Source organism: Coenobita brevimanus, chromosome 5 (assembly GCF_032717465.1).
Source record: "Coenobita brevimanus isolate Jiangsu-jjx chromosome 5, ASM3271746v2, whole genome shotgun sequence".
In the NCBI taxonomy this organism is placed as follows: domain Eukaryota; kingdom Metazoa; phylum Arthropoda; class Malacostraca; order Decapoda; family Coenobitidae; genus Coenobita; species Coenobita brevimanus.
Window position 1 is genome coordinate 24,140,986 of NC_136958.1, and position 7,630 is coordinate 24,148,615.

General features: G+C 40.6%; 1 non-coding gene across 1 annotated transcript; it reads right to left on the reverse strand.

The window, feature by feature from the left end:
• Positions 1 to 5,406: 5,406 nt before the first annotated feature.
• On the reverse strand, positions 5,407 to 5,525 carry LOC145399289 (5S ribosomal RNA). Its single transcript, XR_013897263.1, has one exon. It is a non-coding gene; the product is annotated as a 5S ribosomal RNA (ribosomal RNA).
• Between the last annotated feature and the right edge of the window lie 2,105 nt (positions 5,526 to 7,630).

Consider the following 7,630-nt stretch of genomic DNA (forward strand, 5'->3'; position numbering starts at 1 on the left):
TCTTCTTTTTCTCTTCTTCTTTTTCTTTTTCTTCTTCTTTTTCTTCTTCTTCTTCTTCTTCTTGTTTCTTCTTTTTCTTCTTCTTCTTCAACCCTTTATTCGACTGTTGGCTTCGATTTCACTTCTCTATTTGACGGTTTCATATCCAATAAGAATCGATTAAGTTGTAGATACTGTATTTATTTCTGGTATATATATATATATATATATATATATATATATATATATATATATATATATATATATATATATATATATATATATATATATATATATATATTTACTGAAAGGAATGCAGTAATATATCAAAGTTCTCAGGACGTCTATTGGCTGTGTGTGAATTTGTTTCTTTTTTTATTTGTTTTAGAATTAATATGTAGGAGTCAGATTCGTACTTCACCAGTAAAACGCCATTGTCTGCGAGGTACGAGTGGGGCCAATTAAATCCGAAAGCATGTAAATGTCGCCTCACTCCCCGAGGATGCCTAGAGTATATTGATGGCTACCTACCTACCAAGTTTCATGCCTTTACGACATACTGTCTTGCGTGTTGCCCTCTTTTGAAGATTCTCGGCATGCTGCACTTGGCGTGTGTCACGTGCCATGTGGACCGCCGGGCTGTGATAAAAGCTGTCAAAAACAAGTCTTAAAGGATGGGGTTATTATGTAGTGCAAACTACGCAGTGATCGACCCTGTGGTTGCTGAGATATAAGCTTCTCAAAAGCGTTATGGTCGGGCAGGGCCATGTTGGTCCTGGCTGGGTTGGGCTGCTCATATGTAAGAAAATGCCACAACTTGAAGAGAGACTAGCTAGGGCTTCGCCCTCGCTCTAAATTACAATCTCTTTGTGTGTCTGTCTGTCTGTCTTACCCCCCACCACCACACACACAAAACCAACCTGCAACACAAATCAAATTTCTTTCCATCTGTATTCCTTTTCCAACTTAAAAAGTTTACAAAGTACTTCTGTAACTTATTGAGAACTCATTCTGAATCCATATACTTATTTAATTACTCTAATTTTTGTTTAACCTCTTCACTGTTACGTTAGATTTCTCTTTTTAACCCCTTAACCACGGGGCGTCACTTTCATGACACTTGGGAGCAAGGGATCATACCACAGGGCATCACTTTTACGATTCTGTGTTATTTTGAATTCGCCCGGGCTTTCAAGTGGTGGCTTGTATCACCTATCAGTACTGCCAATGTCCAATACTAGTCAGCACTCCTAATCTCATCTGTACTCCCACCCATTGTTGACAATTTAGCCATTTCTCCCCGTTATTGACTCCCCTCCCTACCTCGTCTCCATTACCCTCTCCTCTCACCTGCCTGGCCGTGTTACGCTAAGTAAATCTTCCCTGGAATTTTCAACTGATTTCATCCATTGAAATAAGCCCTATGCCCTATTCTTATACCAAATAATATATACCAAAAAGAAATAAGGTAAGTGAGAGTGCCATACACCTGGAATTGGCTAATTATCACCTGACAACACCTTATGTGCACCCATTTGCTAATTTTCGCTGTTTATTTCCCCTTGAAATATGCAGTATAATCTATTCTCGTAACAAAAATATATATAAGAAAGGAAGGGAGAAGCCTAAGTGATATTTACATTCACCTGGAACTACCTAATTATTGCAGGCCACCAAACTGTATTCTACGCTAAGTAAATCTTCCCTGGAATTTTCCACTGATTTCATCCATTGAAATAAGCCCTATGCCCTATTCTTATACCAAATAATATATACCGAAAAGAAATAAGGTAAGTGATAGTGCCATACACCTGGAATTGGCTAATTATCAACACCTCACATGCATTCGTTCGCTAATTTTCGCTGTTTATTTCCCCTTGAAATATGCCATATAATCTATTCTCGTAATAAAAATATATAAAAGGAGGGAAGGGAGAAGCCTAAGTGATATTTACATTCACCTGGAACTACCTAATTTATAATGTATTGTCTAGATTTCCTGCCAGTCATTTCACAGCTATATATTAGCAGCTCTCAAGAGGCTGACATTGGCAGTAATGCATTATCCCTAGGTAGGCCACCCCGGCCCACCACTATCAGTTTACTGTTGTCTTTCAAGGTGAAAGTACATCGGATTCGCTCCTGCTAACTTCTGTCGCTTTTTAGCCCCATGCAAAGGGCCCTGTGACATCTACCCCCTACTAAACCTCGTGTGGAAAGAGGTAAAGGGCTGACAATTGATAGAGAGTGACTACGATCTTTCTGGTGAGTAAAACAGTGCAAGTGGAATTGTAAATAATGTGTAAATAATGTGTAAACAGCAGGTGAAAGCAATGAATGTAAATATAAGTGAACAGTGGAAAAAAGTTTTATAAGTTACTGCAAGTGACAGTGCATAACACAGTGTAAATAAAATAGAAATGTAAATAATGTAAATAAAAAAGAGAACGTATATAGAAATGTAAATGAGTAGTATTATAAGAATACGAGTATATATACTAGGAGTAATGAAAATGAAAGTTTCACTCTATCATGTATGAATACTATTAGTTATGAGAGTGAGGGTGAAAGTGTCATTCACTCTCAATGCAAGTATACAGGACGAGAAAGTGAATGCTACGTATTTTATTGAAAGAGAAATTGAATCCCTACAGTGACAATAAACTACTATTACTGAAGGAAACTTATGGATAAACACTGTAGATATATATAAGTGTTACATAGTAATAGAAATATAAACTGTGAGTGTTTTTATGAATAATAAATGACAAAACACCAGCGGCGAACGATGTCAAGTGGGAAGGTTATATGCCCTCGTAATTTTCATTGCTTTCATAGTGTTTTTTTTTTTTTGGAGTATGGATTCCAAACTATTTGAGAATCATAGAATAGTGTTTCTAGTGATAATATCAGGCTGTGGTAATCATATTCCGGGTTGTCGGGAAGTGTAAAGTGGAGACTTCGTTACCCAACTTCAGAGGTCTCCACAAGTCCTATGGTACTCGACGAAGGCTCAACAAACACCCCAGGAGAAAGCTGAAGGTAGGTGCCATAAGCATATGTGATTTTAATAATCTAGGACTAATAACTGATTTTTGGCAAATATTTTTAGAGAGTCTGTCGGAGCGCGAATATGCCCGCAGGAGCCACAAGAAAAAGCAAAACAAGCCCGCGGTTAAGGAGTTAAACCCTCTCATGGTAGGAAAAAGTCTAGTGTTCTATTGCATCCTATGCTAGGCAATGGGGAGGGTGGCACTCGCTGCATCCCCATCATGATACGGTACTCGTAAGTGGTAGCAATGGCGGTGGGTGTATGTGGATGCAGAGTGGTGTGCGTATGGAGGGGAGGGGGGGTAAGGAGGCATTGCATTACCACTGGCACTTTGTCACAAATGCTGGTTCTCATTGCTGAAAATCCAGCCACATACTTCAAAACTGATCCCCTTATTTAGCCGCGCAGGTTACATAATCCTAGTAATGTATGCCCTCATTACATTCACTACACCCAACACATTAACATTATCATCATTCTGCTCATCACTCTGCTCATCATTATCATAACAACTCTACTCACCTGTTACCTATGTAGCCCTATCACACTCCGCTCATTGCTCTATTTTCAGTATCATCACTACCTTACCTGTTTCATACCTACGTTTCCATGTCACCACTTTGGTCATCAATCTGCTGATCAGTATCATCACTAATTTACCTGCCTGTCACCTGCGTTGCCCATCAGTGAACCCAGCTGTCATTAAATTTTTCCAATATCCTCCTTGCCTGTCATCACATTTGCCCATCTGTACTGTACCCATCATTAACTTACCTACTTATCCCTTATGTTGCCCATCAGTGAACCGACTATCATCTGATTTACCCTTCACCCACCTATCTGCTTACCTGTCATCACATTTGCCCAATCACCACCTTGGCAATCATTATCCTGTCCATCATCGCCCAGCCTACTTGTCATCGAATTGGACCATCATGAGGCAGTCCAGGATGACTTCACCCAGTTAATATGCGCGTTGTTTGAGGGTCAGCATTAGCTATCGGAACAGATTTCTCTTATGAGGTAAATGTGTGTGTATGTGTGTGTGTGTGTGTGTGTGTGTGTGTGACAGCAAAATGTTGATTTGGGGGGAGATTGATGAAGTAGATGGACGATGACAGCGGTGAAAGTTGAGACTTACAAGGGTGGTCGACCACACACTTTCATGATCAACGTTGCATGAGAGTTGGCAGTAGCGTGGAAGGCAGATCACTTAGGGGACCAGAACTAGAGTTGAGTGTTGGTATGATGGAAAGGAGAAGGTGGTGGATGGTGGGGCAGGGGGCTGGTGCTACGTCTTATGAAAATTTGTACTGTAGGTTGACCAGTCAAGGAGTGAGATTGGATCACTTCAAAACTTTCTCGAACAAGAAAAATGATACTGAAATGACAGTAAGAACTACTGTAAGAAAGTAAACATCTGCCTCTCATGCACACCCACCGTCCCACAACACAGATAAAAATAAAAACTGAAGAAGGTAAATTGAATGAAACAGAAGTAAGAGGTCATTATCAGCATTAGTCACCCGTTCAAACATCCCTGCTGTTGGCTCGTCTCGTCAGCATCCACCCACTTCATTAGACACACCTGAGTCGACCTAATTAACCTGCTCCCTCATCACCTGGAGTGCTTGTTTCTCATTTTCTGGAAAGTTAAATAAGGCTGATTGATTGAGCATTGCAGGCAGCACCGAGATTGGAGTGTGTGTGTAGGAGTGTGGGTAATGTGGTAATTGGAAGTCTGTGTGTGTGTTTGTGTGTGTGTGTTTGTGTGTGTGTGTGTGGTTAGGAATGATTGGTTCCGGAGCACGGACAGTAAAAAGATGTTATGGTACTGACATTCATAAGGGATATTGCTTTTAACCTCCTAACACGTAATCGAAATAAGGAAATAAGGCTCCGGGGTCCATCCAACATTCAGACTCGGATATCGCAGCGGCTCTAACACGGAGCATTGTTCCATCTTGTTGATCACATATTTCTGGCAAGTGAGGCCGCATATTAAAAGATCTCATCTACTTTGAATCAAATCGATTGGTAATGGTGATAATACAAAAGTAAAGTTATTGAGCGTTAAAATAATATTAACCAATCACTTCCCAGGGCTGTGGAGTCTGGGAATATGCTAGAAGGATATTTAGCGTACCGTCCTCCACCTATCGGCACAGTATCGCGAAGCCAATAGTCCCAAACCTTGGTGTTATTTCCTTGATTAAATTTTGTATATATATATATATATATATATATATATTCATTCATTCATTGCCAGACGCCATGTATCCCAAACGGGGTGGCCAAGGGCTTAGAGTTAATTGTTTTGCAGGGAGGGGCACTAATCCTCCACCAACCCCACTTGACACGTAGGGAGAACGTTATGCCAACAGCATCTGGTGTTCCCAGGTGGTCACCCATCCAAGTACTAACCAGACCCAACGTTGCTTAACTTCGCTGATAGGACGGGAAGCGGTGTACTCAACGTGGTATGGCTGTTGGCATATATATATATATATATATATATATATATATATATATATATAAAATCTCATCTCATCAGCCGTTTGAGTGTCTACTGCACGACCGGGCTATCCCGACAGAAGTGGGGACAACACAACCAATGTATCTCTACCAAGTGGCTTAGGCTGTCTAGTACAGATTATATGTAGGGTGAGAAGTGCTTGTAAGTGTAAATAGAGCGTTGGAGTGGCTTTGGATGTGTGTGTAGTCCGTGAACCAAGTGCAATTGGCCCGCGCAAGTCGACAGGGTCCAAGCATACTTTATAGTATACGACACTGGTTCAACCACAGCACCCCTTAGTTCGTGGCCAGAAGAACGGTCCCAAAGATTATTAAAAACGCACACTTTACCGCTGTACCACAGAGGATCCATATATATATATATATATATAGAGAGAGAGAGAGAGAGAGAGAGAGATACATAGATAGATAGATAGATACTCTATCTATCAATCTATCTATATCTATATCTATATCTATCTATCTATATATATATTTATATACAGTATATATATACATGGCGAGTGATGAGAAGGGTGGGTGGTGAACTGAATGAAAGGAAGGCAATGATTGATTATGTATGTGTGGATGAAAGGATGCGAAAATGTGTAATGGATGCAAGAGTTTATAGAGATTGAGGGAGTGGACTTTCTGACCACTACTTGGATGTGGCCAGAATCAAGATCCAATTAGGATGGAGAAATAGAAGAAGGGAAGGACGGGAAGAAGGAGTATTTGTAAAGAGAGTGGAAAGGTTACAAGAGGATGAGAAAAAAGGCAGAGTATAAGAGAGAAGTGGAGGACCGATTGGGCAAAGATGAATTGGAGCAGATGGGGGACGTGGAAGGTGTGTGCAGGATATTCACAGAAGAAATATGTGCAGCATTTGATGTGGTGTGTGGGATGAAGAGAAGACAGAGGGGTGTGCAAGGAACTGCGTGGTGGAATGAAGAGGTGAGACAGGCTGTGGCACAAAAGAAGAAAGCATACAATGAATGGATGAGAAATAGGGGCGTGGAAGAAGTTGAGAGGCGGATGAGAGAGTTATATGTAGAAAGAAAGAGAGAGATGAAAAGATTAGTAAGACAGAGTAAGAAGAGAGTGGATAAGGAATTTGGAAGGAATTTGAGTGTAAAGTGGAGGGACTGTAAGAAAATTTCTGGAAAGAGGTGAAAAGAGTAAGACAGGTGAAGTGAAGCTAGAAGGGGAAAGAAAGATAAAAATGATAGATTACTAGTGGAGAAGGGAGAAAAAGTGAGCAGATGGAGAGAACACTTTAAGGAATTGTTGAACATAGAGGATGGAAGTAATGCGAGTATAAGTGTCTGGGGAATGGTTGGGAGAAGGAGGGAGGTGAGAAGACAGGAAGAAATCAGTAGGATGGAAGTTGTGGAAGCAATGAAGAAAGTTGAATTGGGGAAAGCCCAGGAATTGATGGAGTGTGTGGTGAAATGCTGAAGTATGAGGGACAGTAGTAGAATGGATGTGGAAAATGTGCAGATTGGCCTGGGAGGAAGGTAGAGTACCGGAGGATTGGAAGTCAGGTATAATTATTCCCTTGTACAAAGGAAAAGGGGAAAAAGAAGTATGTGGTAATCATAGAGGCATCTGTCTTATTAGTATAATAGGAAAAGTATATGGTAGGATACTTACTGACAGAGTTAGAGAAAGAACAGAGGAATTAGTTGGAGAAGAACAGGGAGGCTTTAGGAAGGGAAGAGGTTGTGTAGATCAGATATTCATTCTTAGATCTTTAGTGGAAAAGTTTCTAGAGAAGAGAAAGAAGTTGTATGCGGCTTTCATGGATTTGGAGAAAGCATATGACAGGGTGGATAGACAAGGATTGTGGGAAGTATTAAGAATATGTGGAGTAGATGGGAAGTTGTTGAATGTTGTGAAGAGTATGTATGATGGTAATAAGGCTGCAGTGCTTGTGGATGGTGAACTGAGTGAATTTTTCTCTTTGAAGGTTGAGTTGAAACAGGGATGTGTCATGTCTCCATGGTTGTTCAGTCTGTACATGGATGGGGTAATAAAAGAGGTACAAGGTAGGGTAGTGGATGTTGGAGTGGCCCTGGTGAGAGT